This window comes from Protopterus annectens, chromosome 5.part0 (genome assembly GCF_019279795.1).
Source record: "Protopterus annectens isolate FY-2018-M chromosome 5.part0, PAN1.0, whole genome shotgun sequence".
Taxonomy (NCBI): Eukaryota; Metazoa; Chordata; order Ceratodontiformes; family Protopteridae; genus Protopterus; species Protopterus annectens.
The window spans coordinates 1,231,282,146-1,231,300,825 of NC_056735.1; the positions used below are offsets into that span (position 1 = coordinate 1,231,282,146).

At 43.0% G+C, this 18,680-nt stretch overlaps 1 protein-coding gene across 1 annotated transcript in view; it reads right to left on the minus strand.

Annotated features, from left to right (window-relative positions):
- Window positions 1–18,680, minus strand: part of ANKRD40 (ankyrin repeat domain 40) — a 735,912-nt gene that overhangs the window by 250,890 nt on the left and 466,342 nt on the right. The window lies entirely within an intron of this gene.

Genomic DNA, 18,680 nt, shown 5'->3' on the forward strand with positions numbered 1-18,680 from the left:
AGAAGAATCCGACTGAACTTTCTTGGCCTTTTTTGTGGACAGCCAACCCTCAGGCTGGGACAATTCAGCCATAGTACCTTGAGCCAACAATTTAAGACATAGGTAAATAGCTGAAGAGAAGAGACGACTACACAGTTTTAGGGACAAATGCTTGACATATAGGATAAAATGTATGGTTGTGAGAAACCTAAGCAAAACAAACACTGCTTGTGCAGTCCTTATGGGAAATTTGTCTCCCACACTGGCATTTCCCCTTTCTGGATGACATGTAATCCAACAACCACAAAAGATAATAAGAAACCCCCCAATAGGACACTTACCTGAAAACAGCTTGGCAACCAGCCAAGGAAACAGCGTTCAGACCGATTATCAGAAATGGTGTTCAGACTGGCAGCAAAGAAGTTCTGAGGAAGGTACGTCTGTACATCACCTTTATTCCCTACGTCAGGCACGGGGAAGCACATATGTGATGTACGATGTCCCTATTACAACCTACAGCTTGTCAGGGGATCCCTAGTGTAAGGAATACTACAAAGGTGGTATGAAGGACATATCTTTGGTTAAAGCAGCAGCACATACACATATTTGGCTCCAACAGTAGTAAAAAAAATAGGATTGCTTTGTCGGTTTATTGTGTACTTCTAGTAATGTTTACTGGAAAAAAGTTCCAGCCAAAATCATTGATTCTATAAGATTCCATGCCAGTTAGTATCAAAGGACCCCCCAAAATACTCTCATGAGTCCACTGCATGCAGTAGTATAAGGGCATCATCCCCTTACTTGCTGATGTCCCACACCACAGTTATGTCATCTATATGGACTGAAATGTGTCCAATTTGTAAGCATGAGTGAAGTGCTCACAGCACCAGATGCACTTCTCTTTCTAGTGCATTTAAATGAGGTTCTATCTCATTTCAACTACTGACTCTGCAAAGAGTGCTTTCTGAAATGCCCCCACCTGCTAAGGACAATACACTTATGATTTCTGAAGGAGAAAGGGTAGGGTCCACAGATGGTTTCCCTAATGGCAAGTTGGAAAGGAATATCCACCACTTCAGGTAATTCTTACAGTACAGAGATATTCTGCCTGGCTTATGGTGATCCCGGTACTGTCATGGTCTCCTGGAGAACCCACATGGCATCTTCTATATGGGTCCACTTGTATGGTAGTTGCCATGAGGCCAACTAGTCTGAGCCATTTCTCATCTCTTATCTCACTGGATGACATAAGGTAGTATGTAATGGCTATCAAAAGTAAAAAATACTCAACAGATCCTCGTATCCAGTGAACAACCTATGAATGAGAGGCTCATCTTGGACTTTTAAAATTCATAGTGATTCCTTAAGGAATGGGGGGGGGGGGGTTGTATATCCTCCCTTGACTGCACTAGACTCTCTTAAGAGTCAGCTGCTAGGAATCAGTCATCAGTGTAAGGGAAGCCGATTACTGTAACCTGAGGTGAGCAGTGGCAATAACAGATACCACACTGATGAACATTCTGCAGTCTGTGATGAGACTGAATGGGAACATTGGAAACTGATAGTGTATGGTTCCTATGCAAAAGTGGAAGAATTTTCTGAACTACTTTTCAATCCTGATTGGTAGATTTTACTTTGAAGATTCAAAGAGCACATTCCAAAGAAAAGGCTCAAGATCGGCCATATGAAAGCACTCTTTAGGAATGAAATTATCCAGGCTGCTCAAGTCAAATATCAAAGGCAAAAAAACTTGCTTGAACTCTCCAGTTGTGGAGGATGTTCAACCAAAGGGACGGAGGCCGAGAGAGAAGAAAAAAAGCAAGCTCCACAATTTATAATGTCCTTTATCCATACATAGCCTCCAGCAAGATGTTAAACGACAGACAGGCATGGTGGGTGCACCTCCATCTATGGATGGTCAGGTAGACAGCAAAGGCTGATGACAGCCATTCTGGAACTGCTGGTGGTTTCAAGGAACTATCAAGAACCTTTGTTTTGGCTCAGAGTCCCTGTTGAGACCTTTGCATACAGCAGTTCTGAGGTTTCGCATACTACTGTTGTTGGGGCTGTGGATTTTGGTGGAACAAGGGTTACTGCAGATTCTTTTACTTCCTGTTAGAGGTACACTATGGGGGAGAAACCTCAGACTTGTAAGCATAAGTGTCTGACCCTTTTGCTTCAGTGTATTAAGTGCGACATCTAGCTCTGGCTAAAACAGTAAAGGGAATAGGTGTGTGGTGGGGCAGTCTCTGAAGAATGCTCTGGTGTTCTCAGCAAAAGAGTTTTGGGAAAGACAATAGTGCTAGAAAACAGCAGTAGTGAATTATGCCATTCTATCAGCCCAATAAGCATACCAGACTATTAGACTGTTTACAGATGTAGTGGTGGGGGTCTGAACCTTAAGGCTATCCCACAAGGGACTTTCAGATATGTCATCCAACTGAATGGTGCATTTCAGCCAGTATACCTCTCAGAAAGTGCAGCATATGTATGAGGTAGTTCAGTGCCCCAAGGATATGGGTGGAAAAGCAAACATCTGCTCTAAAGTGGAATAGAGACCTGGATTCATTGTCAACTGGATAGATATCTGGGAATGGCTCTTCGTCTGGGTGACCACTGTGTTTGGTCACAAAACTACATTCCTTAGAAGTATGTAGTAGACCATTTCCCTTTCTAAGCACTAGAGTTATGTCAGGCTAGTCCCAGTTGTTTGCTGTATCATCCTCCAGTATGTCCACTGCACATGGGGCTCCTTACTGGCGAGTCTTATAACCACAAAAATGTAAGTGCAATTTAACACAAGTAACAGCAAGTTGCAAAAAGTCACAGATACAGCAATTTCAGAGGTAGTATACACTTCCCCATAACTGCACTTAAATTCTCAAAAGTTCTGAGGATCACAGTTACAGTTCCTGAAAATACAGTGGGACCCCCTAATGATGCATCACCCAAGACGACTGCTCTTCCATTCTACCGGCTCTCCATAACATCCTCTGAGGTAGAGGAATGTGTCTGCTGGACAATTTTCCGTCTCCTACACAAGTCCTAGGATCAGGATGAAGTTGTGATTCTCTCGAGGGTATGACAAAGAAGCATCTGCCTTCTCTTCCTCCTCCTCCATTTCCTCTGACATAATTCAGAAGGGTGGGTTGTGTCTCTTGTCATAGCCTGGCCTTGTTATGCTTTCTGGTATCCAGTGAGCTTGATAAGAGGAATGTGTGGTCCTCAGAGCCTCCTGCCTGATTAGGTGCAAGGTGACACGAGAGAAAAACCTTAACAGTGATGCAGCTGGTTGAAGAGAACAGGTACATGTGTGAACCAGCTGCAGTCCTGTGACTGTTTTGAGTAGGGGCTCCCATTTGTACTAAAGTAATGAGTAAGTGATTGTTCAGTACCAGTTATAGCCATCATGTTACGGTAGAATTGTACATGGCCAGCACCATGTAAGGCTAGCTCTCGCAATGAAACACTTGACACTGTATTTTCATACTGAGAGTTGTATTTTCTGTTTGTGAGTGCTCTATTTGTGCTTTTCTGTGAGGTTTCTGTGTTCTAGTTAGGTAGCATAATCTGGATAGTGCCCTGCTGTATCCAGGCCTGGTTGTTTTGCTTGTTGAGTTTCCTGTGTTTCTGGAAGCCATCTTATGCTGGTAGGGGCTTGTCTTCTCCGTTAGTGAGTAACAGGGCTATCTGACCTTCCTAGCACGAGTGATTGGTTGAAAGTGCAGGGGCTAGCAGGATTGGGTAGTAATTCGAGCTTCTAGATTCTTCCCTCTTTTCTGGTATCTAAACCTTGTGTTTGCAGGATGTTGCGCTTGTTTGATCATCACACACTGCCGCTGAGCTGTTTTAACTCATTCACTCCAATGGAGCTCAGGAAGTTTGCATTGTAACAGGAGCCAAAGCCTTTTGATAGAATCAAATTATGTCATCACATTTCAAACAAACTTTCATTTCTCTGAAACCATAGGGGTTATGAAAGAAGTATAAATGACAAATCTTTCAACACAAACTATTTTTATAGTGGTAGTACTCTGCAGTTCTAGGTCTTAAACTGAATTTTATAAGTCATAGTAAATTCAGTAACTATTATGTTGTAATATTTTGTAAACAACTTACAATACCTCAGCAATCACTCAAGTTGCACACATACTGTCAGTAGCATTTCATTTGTTTAACTGAGAGTTTTCATATGAGTAGGAAGGAGTTCTGTCTGTGTCACTTGGTTGTTGAGATATTTAGAAAAATGTAAAAATTATATCTATATAAATTAATATCATAAAAACGACAGTTAATATCTCTTTACTTGCACTAGACAGAGGTCAAATATTAATGTAGTTGAGTTTGCCATTGTGTAAGCTTTAAGAAGAAATCTTTTAAAGCCTTGTACATAGCATGGTTTTGGAATTATTGAGGCAAATATGAGCAGACAATATTTGACGCCTAGAGGCGTCAGTAGGAGTTACTGCAGATGCGCCTAGAAGTGTCACTCAGATGTAATGAGTTAACCCATTGCAAGGTATCTCAGCTGCATTTTTCCCTTACCAGCACTCCTGTGTAACTGATGCCCTCCCTTGCAACTACTGTGTTGATTTTATCCAGCCCTACTCACACCTATAGGTACTCTTATTCTGATAGTACCCACACTACCATCCTTGATTCTGACAACCATGGAAGGACAGGTTCCTGTGGTTTCTCCTGCTAGTCTGTGGTTGATATGGGCATCCTGAGACAGTGTAGCAACTGCCTCATGTACATGGGCAACCCTCTTCTTCTACCACCTAGGAACACAATATGTGAGAGATGCAATTACATTAAGAACCCAGAATCCTTGCTGTCTCAATCACAAGCCAGTACATCTGGCACTGAGAAGGTTGTCTACACAAACACCACACTTCTACCACCACCCACACCTGTACAGTACATTCCTACATATGTGGAGGTTCTCAACAAAATACCTAGACATGACAGACCTCCGAGGCAAAAGCACACACCGCAGCAAGCACCACACATAGTACATACGCCTGTGTCTCATAGTCTCTAAGGCCCAGACACAAACCCAACATACTAGTCATAGGAGACTATCATGAGACATACAGATGTGCCCCTCACCAGGCTAGACAAGGGGAAAGTCATGGTAAGTTGCTTGTCAGGTGCTAGAATCCGCCATATCACTCACACACACTCAAGTCTCTCAACAGGCACTGTTATGACTCTGTCATAATCCATGTTGGTGTGAATGACTTGAGATGTACCTCTCTGGACTATATGAAGAGAGAGGCATGACTGAGCTCGCTGAATATGTGCCCCAGGCAGGTATGTCCCTAGCCTTAAGAAGCATCCTATCGTCACCAAGACTGATGCCTCAACACAAACTGAAAATGACTGACTAACAATTGCTTTAGTTTCTGGTGTCATTCCAAGGGGACCAGTACCTGACAGCCTGGGAGGACATGACTGACAGACCACGATGCTTTGCCAGAGATGGCCTTCATTTGTCTCCCCAGGGCTTCAAGCTTCTGGCAAAGGCTCTTGCCTCCCCCATAGTGCCTTTTGTAGGCAAAGTCATGAGGACAAAATTACAAACGTGAAAAATTCTTCTAAACGAAATTTAAAGGTCATGCGGCTAAACCCCAAGAGTTTCAACGTGAAACTGCACTCATTGCAAGCATTCCTTAAGCTGGAAGATGTTGACATTTGTGCAGTCACTGAAATTTGGTTCAAAGCTGCGGAGAGCACCACAGCCTTATCTGGTTACTTGTACTACCATACTTTCAGACCCCAAATCGGGGGCTACAAAGCCAAAGGAGGTGGAGTTTCAATATTTATCAAAGACATACACACCTCCAGGCCCGTCAAACAGTATGACGCACAGGAGACACTCCAGGTGCAGTCAACTGTTGACAAAACACTTATTCAAATCATAGCTTGCCACAGACCCCCAACCATGACTCAGGAGGCCCACTCCACCTATCTGGACTTACCTGAATCCATCAAGATTCAACCTTCTACCCTGATCCTGGGCGACTTTAACTACCCAACTATTCAAGCTCACACACAAACGCCCAGAGAAGTGTCGGAAGCTTCGTTTTCCCTGCTTGTGTTTACCGGTTTGTTGTGTCATTTGGGTTTTGCAAACGCCCAGAGATTCCTCTACTTAGTCAGTGCCAATGCACTGGATCAGCTGGTTGACACCTCCACAAGAGGTGAAAATATCCTGGACCTGGTACTAACCAACACAATTAGCCACTGTAGCACCCCTACAGTGTCATCCTCCTTGGTGAGATCCGACCATAAAGCAATCACTTTCTAAGTCACCATCTTCCCTGAACCCCCCTCCCCCCACCAGGGTCGAACAAAAAAAAACTTTTCCAAAGATGACTACAACCTCCTGAGAGCATGTATAAGCAGCTTCACAGCCACCATCCCTTCAGTTGGAACAAACACTAATGCCCAAGCCTATACTAAAAACCTATATAGGTGCATGGACTGAGCAACACCTGACAGGACCAAATCTTCTTCCTCAAGGAAGAGTAAACCTGTCTAGTGGACAGCAGCAGCGATAAACAGGCTCTATAATAAAAGGAAAAAATTGCTGACCAAAAAGGAGCATGGGCCAATTGGAAGCAATCTCTTCTTTGTCTGAACAAGCAAATAAGGTCACTGGTGAAATCCTCCAAGGTAACTTTGAGTCCAATTCGGCCACATCCACCATGGACAATCACAAGGCTTTCTTTGCATACGTCCACAATCTCAAAGTTAACTCCCAAATCTACTCTGAATTGGCGGTCAAGAATACCACATACACAAACGCCATAGATACAGCCAACCTGCTGGCAGACAAGTTCAGTGAAAACTTCACCCCCTGTCCCCCCCATCAGTAAACCTGGACATCCTCAGCACTTGCTCCCCCTCCTCTCATCACTACGGAACAGGTGATTAATGCTCTTTCAAAGGCAAAAAAAAAAAAAAGGCTCCATGGTACCAGACAACATCCCTGGCTGTGTCCTACATGAACTAAGGCAAGAGCTCTCAGCATCACTATGCACCCTATTCAACCAAAGCCTGCATCCAGCAGAATAGAGGACAGCCACTGTCATCCCTCTATACAAAGATGGAGTGTCCACCGACCCAGGCAATTATACGCCCATCAGCCAAACTAGCCTGATCTGCAAGGCCATAGAACGCATTTTCATAGACCTTATAAACAAGGACATTGGCAACCTCTAAACACTTGATCCCAAACAGTTTGGTTTTGTCACAGGGAGATCATGCTTGTTAAACTTGGTTACCTTCTTCGAAACAGTTACCAAAGCTATGGATAAGGGGAAGACAGTGCATACAGCCTACCTTGACCTAGCCAAATCCTTCAACACTATTTCCCACTCAGGCATAATAGATAGTGTCCCAGCTAGGCATCCACCTGTATGTTACCAGATTGGTAGCTAACTGGCTCAATGATAGAACCCACTCAGTCAAAATAGGGGAAGCCACCTCTAGTAGACCTGTAACAAGCAGACTATCCCAAGGATAGTTCTTAGGACTCTACTGTTTGGGATATACTTTTCTGAGGAGCAAGCCAAAACCAGTGGTCTGTGGCTGACCAAGTTTCCAGATGACTGCAAGCTAGGCACTGTCAAATTCCCCTAGTGATGTGAACATCCTCCAAGAGGGCCTTACCCAAACTAATGACTGGTGCTAGATGCATGGCCTCAAACTGATTGCCAAGAAATGCATCACTATCCCCTTTAGGGAAAACGGTGGCCCCACTAATTATCATATTAATAACAACGTACTAAGCATGCAATCAGTCGTGAGGGACTTGGGCACCCATGTTGATACCAACCCGACTTTTGACCACCACGTTGTCTCCGTTGTAAGGCTTTCTACATGGCCCACCTCATAATTAAGAGCATTTCATCCAGGAACAAAAACGAGGTCATAACATCCCTGTACTCCTCCCTTATCAGACCCATTATCGAATACAATGCCACCTTCGGCATGTACCTTGCTAAGCACATGCAGCAGCTGGAGAGACCACAGAGGTTCCTGACCAAGAAAATCCTGGGTCTTAAACACCTATCCTATACGGATAGGCTAAAAGCCCTGTCCATGTATGCAGGCTCGTACAGACTGCTCAGAGGTCATCTGTGTCTGGCATACAAGGCTGTCTCAGACTCGGCCTTGGAGTTGCTGCATATCCGTAAGTTAAACTCCACTCGCATAACCCGCACACAAGTCCTCAACCTGGTCTGTGACATTAATAGAACTTGTCAGTAGGATAGATTTGTGTCCCAACGACTCCCCCATCTGTGGAATAGACTCCCTCTCCATGTCAAGCAGAGTATCTCACTAGCCATCTTTAAGAGGAACCTGGACGACTGGATGGGAAACAGAAAATATACTCTGGGATCTCACCTGTGTCCCTGCTGGACAGGGAAAAAGTACAGTTGTGCACACTTACCATAAATGTTGATGTTCGAGTGTATTCACTGTTGCAGTCATTACATTTGGGTAATCTGCTGGCAGGTTGCCCTCAGTCGGCCTGAATTCCAAAGTCTTGGGTCCTGCGTCGGTTGCTGTCTTCTCTTCCATTACGTCAGGTCGTCAGAGGTATAAAACATGCAGCAGACGCCATTTTCTTTAGTTTTTCTTGCCCCCGATGTCAAGTGCCCCCAAAAAGGTAGCAAAAATATATATATATCTATATATACATGCATCAATATAAACTTTACCTTCATCTACAAGCAAATACACCACATAGGTTGTAGAAGATTGAGAAGGAAAGATAAACTCCAGAATGACAGGGGGATGGCGGGAGTGTAACCTGGACTGCAACAGTGAATACACTCGAACATCTACATTTATGGTAAGTGTACACAACTGTACTATGTTCTTCGTGTTTCACTGTTGCAGTCATTACATTTGGGTAGAATCCCAAAGCTATGGTTGGGAGGCTGGAGCTAAACAGCATTAGGTGCGGCTATAAGGCCCTGCAGCACTGCAGTGGCAAAGCCTGCCCTGGACTCAGAGTAGAGAGGCAAATGATAATGCTTTGTAAAGGTGTGAACAGAACTCCAAGTAGCAGCCTCTAGAATGTCTTTGGTTGGTACCCCCCTGAGAAAGGCTGCTGAAGTAGCTGTAGCTCTGGTGGAATGAGACCTGATGCACAGGTTTACCATGGTGTAAGTAGCAGAAACGGATGCAGTGGCTTATCCACTTTGAAATAGTCTGCTTTGAAATAGCCTTGCCTTCTGATCCTGCAGCATATGTCACTACTAATTGCTCAGTTTTTCTTAGAGCTTTAGTCCTGCTCAAGTAGAATCTTAGCCGTCTGTGTACGTCCAAGGAATGCAGAATTCTCTCCCCCTTGTTCTGCGGATTTGGATAAAAGGTTGGCAGATTAATTGTTTGGTTAAGAGCCACACTGGAAACCACCTTAGGCATAAAAGTAGGATTTGTCCTCAGAGATACCCTGTATGGGTAAAATATGATGAAAGGCTCTACAGTCATGAGGGCCTGTAGCTCTGAAACTCTTCTTGCTGAAGTAATTGCTAGTAGCAAAGCTGTTTTCCATGATAAGAACTTTATATCAGCGGTAGCAGCTGGTTCAAATGGAGGCAAGGCGAGCTTTTCCAACACGTAATTGAGGTCCCATGCAGGCAATGGTGATCTTCTAGGAGGCCTTAAATTTTTGGCAACTCTAAGACACTGTTTTAGTAACGGATGAGAAAAGATTGGTGGCTCTGTATTGTAATGAGCCAAAATGGCAGAGGCATGGATTTTAATTGATGAGAAAGACAGGCCTTTGTCAAGCATCTCAGTTAAGTATTGCAATATCTGAGGAATATTTGGTTCTGCTGTACCGGTCTCTTGTGCTTGATTCCAAGCACAGAATCTCTTCCATTTGTCAGCATACGATTTTCTAGTACTAGGCCTTCTGGCTTCCAAAATGACATCCATCACAGCTTTACTGAGAGGTGCTGTTTGTATAACTACATGATCAGCCATGCTGCCAGGTTCAGAGTCTGTAGTTGATTGTGCAGAATCAGATTGTTTTGCTGGGACAGTAGTTGTGATCTTTGACGCAAAGTCCAAGCTGGGTATTGAGACAAGTTCCTTAGGATTGGGTACCAGTACTGGCGGGGCCAGTCCGGGGCAATTAGTATCATCTTTGGTTTCTCGTCTGACTTTTAGGAAGACCTTGGGGAGAAGAGGCAGAGGAGGAAAGGTGTAAACTTATAGGTTTTTCCAACTGAAGGTCCACTTCCCATGCTTGTCTGTGATAAGTCCTTGTGCAGAATCTTTTCAACTGATAATTTTGAGGACAGGCAAATAGATCTATGTCTGGGCTCCCCCATTTCTCTGTTATCATGCTGAAGACTTGTGGATTTAGTTTCCACTTGTAAAGATCCATAAGGTTTCTGCTTAAATCGTCTGCCACAGTGTTTTGTTTTCCTGGCAGGAATTGAGCTTGAAGATGTATTTGGTAGGTCAAAGCTTTGTCCCACAGTGCCATGGCTAATGTGCAAAGGGGGTATGAGTGTGTGCCCCCTGGCTTGTTTATATACCACATGACTGTGGTGTTGTCCATCTTTACCAGTAGTTGAACTGGATGAAGTAAGTCCTTGAAGGCTGTTAGGGCATTTTGAACAGCTAGCATCTCTTTCTGGTTGATATGTAGATGCCTTTGTTTTAGTGTCCATATGCCCTGAATGCATCTTCCTGCCATGTGGGCCCCCCAGGCATAATCTGATGAGTCTGTTGTTAAGGTTTGGCTGGCAGGGGGTAGAGTGAATTTCAGTCCCATGTTTTGGTGACATGCCTTTGCTCACCATAGAAACTCCTGCTGCAGGCAGGGAATGAGAGGAACCATTGTTTCCAGACTGTGAGAATGTTGACTCCATAAACTCTTTTTGGTACCATTGAAGTTTCCTCATATGCAGTCTTGCATATGGAATCAGTAGGATGCAGGATGCCATGAAGCCCAAAGCCTGCAGAATTTGTCTTGCAGACGACTGGATTTTTGTTGCCATCAGTTTGAAGTAAGTAGTCAGTTGATTTTGCTTGTCTGGAGTGTCTGGGTAGTTGTATTCAAGCTTGCACCCAGGAATGTTATCTTTTGAGAGGGTACCAGTTGTGATTTTGAAGAGTGTCCTTGTTCTCTGCTTGAATGAGACAGTCATCCAAGTAAGGATACATTTGTATACTTCTTTGTCTACAAAATGCAATTACTGGTGCCAGGCACTTTGTAAAGACCCTAGGTGCAGTAGATAAGCCAAAGGGCACTGCAGAGAATTGGTAATGCATTAAGCCAGCCTTGAATCTGAGGTATCTTCTGCACGATTGTTTTACTGGGATATGCAGGTATGCCTCTTTTAGGTCTAAAGTCACCAGCCAAGCATTCTTGCCCAGCATGGGCAGAAACTGCTGCAAAGTCAGCATTTTGAATTTTGGAATGTCCAAGTATGTGTTCAAAATCAATAAATCCAGTATTGGCCACCAGGCCTTGTCCTTTCTGAGTACCAAGAACAGTCTTGAGTAAAAACCTTGTCCTTTTTCCTGTTCTGGTACTGTCTTAATGGCCCCCATATCCATGAGGGACGTAACCTGTTTTTTTGCCTCTGCCCATTGATTTTTTGGCAAATCTGGCCAACCATTTGCCATTGGCAGAGTATGGAAATGGAATCTGTATCCTTGTGATACAATGTTTAGTACCAACTTGTCCTGGGTTATTAACTGCCAATTTTTAGCGAAAAGTGCTAATTTTCCACCTATGGTTGCTGCCAAAAGATAAGTGCTTGGTGCAGGCAGAGGGAAGTCATTGGGATTGCTTTCTGTAGGTTTGCGCTTTATCTCCTCCAGATTTGGAGGTGGAAGCGCCCCATGCTTTGAACTGTATGAATCTTGCGCCTGGTATCTGGAACCCTTAGGGCGTCTGGATTTGCCCCTTTGAGCTCGGTCTGACACAGGAAAGGACCAATTTTTTGTAGGCCAGTGTCTACTGAATCTTGGTGGCTGTATTTGCAAGAACTCTTAACAGTTTGCATAGACTTAGCTTTGTCTTCCATTTTCTTTATAACCTCTTCTGCCTTAATACCAAACAGAGAATCTTGCTGTAAAGGTGCATCTAGCAATTTAGCTTCAACATGATCAGGCAAATTTTGTTCCTTTAACAAGGCATGCTTCCTAATCACAGATCCAGTAACTGCGGCCCTGCAGGAGGTCTCTAAGGAATCAAAACCACATTGCAAAGTATGCTTTCCAACTTGTTCAGCTGCATGCAATAATTCCTGCAATTCTTTATTTTCTGCACATTCCGAAATCAACATCATTTTCTGTTTCAGCAATCCCATAACATGTTGTTGGTACTTAAGCATATGAAATTGACAGTTTAAGGCCCTGATTGCCAAGGTTGCAGATGTATAAACCTTTTTCCCCATCTGTCCAGTGCCCTTGAATTTCTGTCAGAGGGGGTAGGATTTTTTTGCTGTTGAGGCCTTAACTCCCTTTGGACCCTATGAAATAGTTTCAGGGTCAACAGCAGTGCTTCTGAATAAAAATATATGCGAGTCAGGGACCCTGTAGTATCTGTCAGGCTTACTGGGAGCCGGTGGTAAGGAGTCAGGGGTCAAGCTTGACTCAGAAAACACATCTACAAAGTCTAAAACAGGGGGAATGGCTAAAGGCCTGTGCTGAGGGAGAAGAAGGAAATCCCTGATCCTCTTTTTTGATTCTGAGAAGTCTTGACTCTCCCAGTGAAAATGCTCCCTCAAAGTATGCAAGGTTTCTCCAAATGAATAATCCTCAGAAGGAGATGCAGATGGAATAGACTCCTCAGCATCAGAATCCTCATAGGGAGGTACAGATAATCCCTGATCAGAAGAGGAATCAGAAGAAATAGAAACCTGATCTGAAGATTCATAATCAGTGTCTTGCCTGGGCCTCTTATCTGGAGGGGGATGGGTACCCCTGACCAAGGTAATAAGGTCTTCAGCCATTTTGATAATCTGCTTTTTAGGCATAGAGGCCTGTTCACGTGGCTCATGCGTCATTTTTTTAGTTTTAGAAGTTGCTTTTGTCTTTGGTCTTGCAGCGGTCATCTGTTTGATATACAAATGTTGAGGTCTGAATACACCCTCAGAAGCCAGTGCCTGCTCAGCAGCTCTGGACCTATCCGAGGGAGATACATCCGTCGGTCCAGTACCTTGAGTATCTTGTGGCATGCCGGACTCCACATGGGTGTTGCTAGAGGCCTGCGACTCGAAGGTAGCGGGTATCAGGGGCTGCGAAAGTGCCTCACTGAATACCCGCGAACCGGCGACTGGCTTAGGAGAAGCTTAGTCGTCGGTTCTGGATCTCGACTGCCTTTCTCTGACCTTTTCTTTGCATTTTTTTACTTACTCCAGTAGTCGGATTGCTATCCGACGACATTTCTGGGTAGTTAAATCTGTTTCCAAAATACTTTGATGCAAAAATATGCTGACACTTAATAGTGCATTGGTTAAATCTAGCACAAAACAGACAGCCAGGCACGTTGTGATCAGGGCCTAGGCAAGGAATACAGTATAAATGGAAATCCTTATGAGGTATTTGCTTCCCACAAGTAATACAATTATTAACTTTTTCCTGACATCGGTAAAAAGTAAGAAAAAAGTTTCCCCAACGGGGTACTTAGCTTTAGTGAAGACTTCGGTTCTGAAACTCAAACTCGAATATTTCAGTAGTCAGCCGACCGGCACTCGTGAAATGCTTCTGCTTCGGGCACCACGCGGCAAGAAAGAGTAAAGAAAATGGCGTTGGCTGCATGTTTTATACCCTTGACGACCTGACGTCATGGAAGAGAAGACGGCAACCAACGTAGGACCCAAGACTTTGGAATTCAGGCCGACTGAGGGCAACCTGCCTGCAGATTACCCAAATGTAATGACTGCAACAGTGAAACATGAAGAACATCAGGTGCTGACTTTGTGGAAACTTGGGTGAAATTCTTGGCTAGGCTTGTAAGGATCTCTGGGCCAACAGCCTAGTGTCATCCTATAAACCCAAACGATACACACACACATACCTGGCAGGGCAGAATCTGGAAAGGAAGCTTTGCTGAGACAAACATAGGGTATAACTATGGCAGATATCCTTACATCTGGGGTCCAATGCCTAGTACTCCAGCATCAGCAAGTGCATCGAAAAAAAAACGAGTACATGTGTAGGCATGGGGGGGGGGGGATACTGGATGTCCCAAACCTCAGGAAAGTTAATGTAGGCACCATAGAAGATTATTTAACACTCCAGTCTTTTTATAGCCCTTATAGCTGTGTTTAACTAGTTACAGCTGATGACAGGTCGATTCAAAAGCTTTCTCTAAAGACAATTAAAATCTGGACTGGTGAAACTACAGACACTGAAACATGTTACACTGAGCTAGTGGACTGTCATCTGTTATTTTCAGCTTAGTGCTAAATGAAACTATTTAAAAGGCAAGTATGTGCCATACTTTACATGTTAAGAAGCTTCATAAGGTTCTTTGCTCTTAACTTTACACAAGGGGGCTGATTAGTGCAAAGTCCATCTAGGGAACTACATGTGGATAAGACAGTTCCCCCCATTGGGTCTTCTCCTTAGTTTTAACGTTTAGATGTGAAATACTTCTTTTTTAATGTATAACAAGGATCATACTGTTAAATTTCATGTGCATTTTGCACTCGTTCATAAACAAATCCAAAGCAAATAAGGCAGTGTGTACACGTCTGTCAGCTACTGGAATTTGCATGCCAGGAAGAAGGCTGTGACTCCAGGCACAGCTTTTCATATGATGATGATTAAACTTTCTCTCAGAAAATTACAAAAAAAAAAAAAAAAAAATGTCCACATACCTTTGTACAGAAACAGGGAAACAATTACCTGTTTTCAATCTAAAAATACCATGCACAGTCAAAAGACAGTTGAATAAATTGAAAAATGCATGCAGTCATTCTGAAAAGCCAAAAGACAGCGGAGTACGTTGAAAAAACAGCCTGGAATCATTCGCAATACCCAGATCATTTTTTTTTTGGTCAGGAAAGAAATGGAATAAATGGGAAAGTTGGGTATTGTGGGTCAGTGGGGGAGGAATAGGAAGCCTGGAAAAAATTTCTTACATGCCAAGTGGCTTTAGCATCTGTAGTGACGTGCCTTATCAGTCTTTTAACTGGAGCTCTATGAAGTCAGATCACTAGTCAGAATGGGGAAGGATACAGACCCCTGGCACTGACTTCATTAAGCAATCAGTCTGGTTTAGTTCTCCAAATACTACAAAACACTTCTGTGCACCAAGAAAAAGAAAATTTAATGAGCAAAGCTTTCGGGTTAACCACCCTTCATCAGTACATCTGAGACCGACTTCATTAAGCACAGAAATGCACACTTCCACACGCAGGTACAAGCTGAGCAGCAAGCACATGCTTGTAGGTAGGCTAAAGACCAATGACCCACTGTACTAGTGAGAAGCATTAGCTAGTAAAAAGCCTGCACAAAGTTCTAGTCTATCTTGTCTTTTTATTACAAACAGCGCAGCGAATGCACTTTTCATACTGTGCCCCTCTCTCCCAAGCAGTAAAACACAACAAAAGTGAGAATCTTAAGGGAAATTTGAAGGCCAAAAGAATACTTTTTGGTGATTTTCTAGTGGGGAGTCACCTGTCCTCAAAAAAAAATTCATGTGCACTGCACTTTAAAGCAAGAAACACTGTTTCTGTTAAGATTTTTGATAAATCTTCAGAAGACTCAATGACACTGAAGCTAATCAATGTGACTTTAGCTCAGACAGTAAATCAGAACAGAGAAAAGCATGCAAGCTGCTCTTGTTCATTATCACCCTATCTAATTAATAGCAATGGTTCAAAACAATCTCATTAACTAAGTGACACCTAAATGGTGACTACACCTGCCTGAAGACTCACATCTGCCGGAGACAAATTCCTTCCTAATCATGTACCCAAATACAGTAGCATGAATTCTTATGTTGTACATCTGTTACTTTTGAAATGGTTTGTCAAGGCAAAGTTAAATAGAAAAGTTAAAAATTATATGTAAAAAAAATTGCTGTACTTCTCTACCACTCATGGAAATTGATTTTAGTTCACAAACGTCATGGAACATAACTAACAGTTACAATCAACATAAAGCAAAGAAAAACTAAAGTTATGTACTTAATATGATGACAGGATGGATCTGCTCCTCTGGATCTAACTACCAATAGAACTAAGGCCCGAAAACATTAGGACCATTCAGTATGTAAAACTTTCCCAGGCCATCACAGTCCATCCCCCATTATACAATGCATCATAGTGGCACCGCTCACAAGGTAAGTGTTTAGCCATGAGAAACAAATAATTCCAGAGTTACTACACCAGAGGGAGGGTGGTGCAAGTATGTTAAAATGTATAAACTTGCTCTTCCAGACCTGCTGTTATGCTGAAAACAATTTTCATATCTTGTGAGAGGGCATGGATCCTCAATAACAGCAGGCCAGAATCTCAACCTACTGTGCCTAAGCATTCTCCATTATAGGAACAAACCCCATATTAAGTGGACTTTATCACATCCAGTTTATATCGTCATGTAAAGGTGTTAGGAGAAATTTAATTATCTATTATATTTTTATTTTTTGATCTGGTTAGTCCCACTAGGCTACTGATATCTTTTCATGGAAGACCAAAGGTGGTATTTGTACTACTAGGGAAAATTTGGCTAAAGGTATCAAGAAATCTCCCTTCATTTTTTGATAGGTGCCATGGGATCTTTTACATCTACCTGAAATAACACCTACTCAAGCAGATGGGACCTAGGTTTAACTTCTCATACTCTGGAGTGCAGCAACCCCCATTTGTTGTAATGCACTGTTAGCAATCCACTCATCTGGAATGGAAATAAAACTCACAGCTTTTTGTTTTTTCAGTACCAAACAAGGGTGTGCTAATTGTTGTGCCTCAGCCGCTGCTATGAAGATATGGTAGCTGCTGCACAAATTATCCAAAGCTGCATTTTGGAAAATAAAATAAGAGCTGCAGCAACTCCTTTAATAGAATGAATGAAAAGCTAATGGATTACAAGGAAAAGACTCACTGTATCCAGAAGAAGAAAAATGGATGTAAACAGTGAGCCATTTAGGAAAACTGCCTTTGGAAATTTTATCACCAAGCGTTTTGCTGAAAAATGGAAAGTACAGTTTTGTACCTACCATAAATGTAGATGTTCGAAGATCCACATTGCTGCAGTCCTTACTTATGGGTAGTCCGCTGTCCTCGGTCGGCCCGAATACCAAAGTATTAGGCTGACGTCGGTCATGGGCGCACAGCCCTGACATCAGAGCGTCCGGGTATAAAAGCGCATGACCGACGTCATATCCTCAGTCTTTTCTTGCCCCAGATGTCAGAAGGCCCTAAAGGAAAGGCCACAGCCAAAAAACAGAGTACCTTTCCCAAAAGATATGCCCAAGTACAGCCATCACCCAAACCATATAACCATGCTAAGTTATAGAGGGGAAGGAGGGAGGGAAAATTGGACTGCAGCAATGTGGATCTTCGAACATCTACATTTATGGTAGGTACAAAACTGTACTATGTTCTTCATCTCACATTGCTGCAGTCTTTACTTATGGGTAGAATCCCAAAGCAACGGGAAAGGGAGGTTGGTAAAATCATAAAGCATTAGGAGCTGCTAAAATGCCCTGTAAAATTGCAGTGGCAAATCCAGCCCTAGACTTAGAATAAAGAGGAAGGTGGTAATGTTTAGAAAAGTATGTACTGAACTCCAAGTGGCTGCTTCCAAAATATCCTTTGTAGCTACCCCCCTTAGAAAGGCAGTAGAAGTTGCAGTAGCTCTAGTGGAATGAGGTCTGATTCCAGCCGGAATCTCCTTACCATGATGGGAATAACAAAAAGAAATACAAAACCCAATCCATTTAGAAATAGTTTGTTTTGAAACAGGTTTACCTTGTGAACCCAAAGCAAAAGAAACAAACAACTGCTGAGACTGTCTGAACTCCCTGGTTCTGCTCAAATAATAACGCAACTGCCTGTGAATATCCAAAGTATGCAAAATCTTCTCCCTTTATTTTGGGGATTTGCATAAAAAGTAGGCAAATGAATAGTTTGGTTTAAGGCCACACTAGAAACCACTTTAGGCATAAAGGAAGGATTAGTACGCAAAGATACCCTATCCTTATGAAAAATCAAGAAAGGCTCCACTGCCATAAGGGCCTGTAATTCAGAAACCCTTCTTGCAGAAGTAATGGCCAACAAAAAAGCAGTCTTCCATGACAAATACTTTAACTCGGCAGTAGCTGCAGGCTCAAAAGGTTGTAGAGTAAGCTTTTCCAACACAAAGTTGAGATCCCAAGCAGGAGTAGGAGCTCTACGTGGGGGTCTTATGTTCTTTGCCACTCTGAGAAACTGCTTAAACAAAGGATGAGAGAATAAAGGAGGGTCACAGTCATAATTAGCCGAAATGGCTGCAGCATGAACCTTTATGGAAGAGAAGGACAAACCTTTGTCCAATAACTCAGTAAGATATTGTAAGGAAGCACTCAAATTAGGCTTGGAAACATCAAAGTCCTTCCCTTTGCTCCAAATAAAAATCTCCTCCATTTATCAGCATAAACTTTCCTTGTACTAGGCCTCCTGGCCTCCAAAATAACATTCAAAACTTGTTGTGGAAGCTGA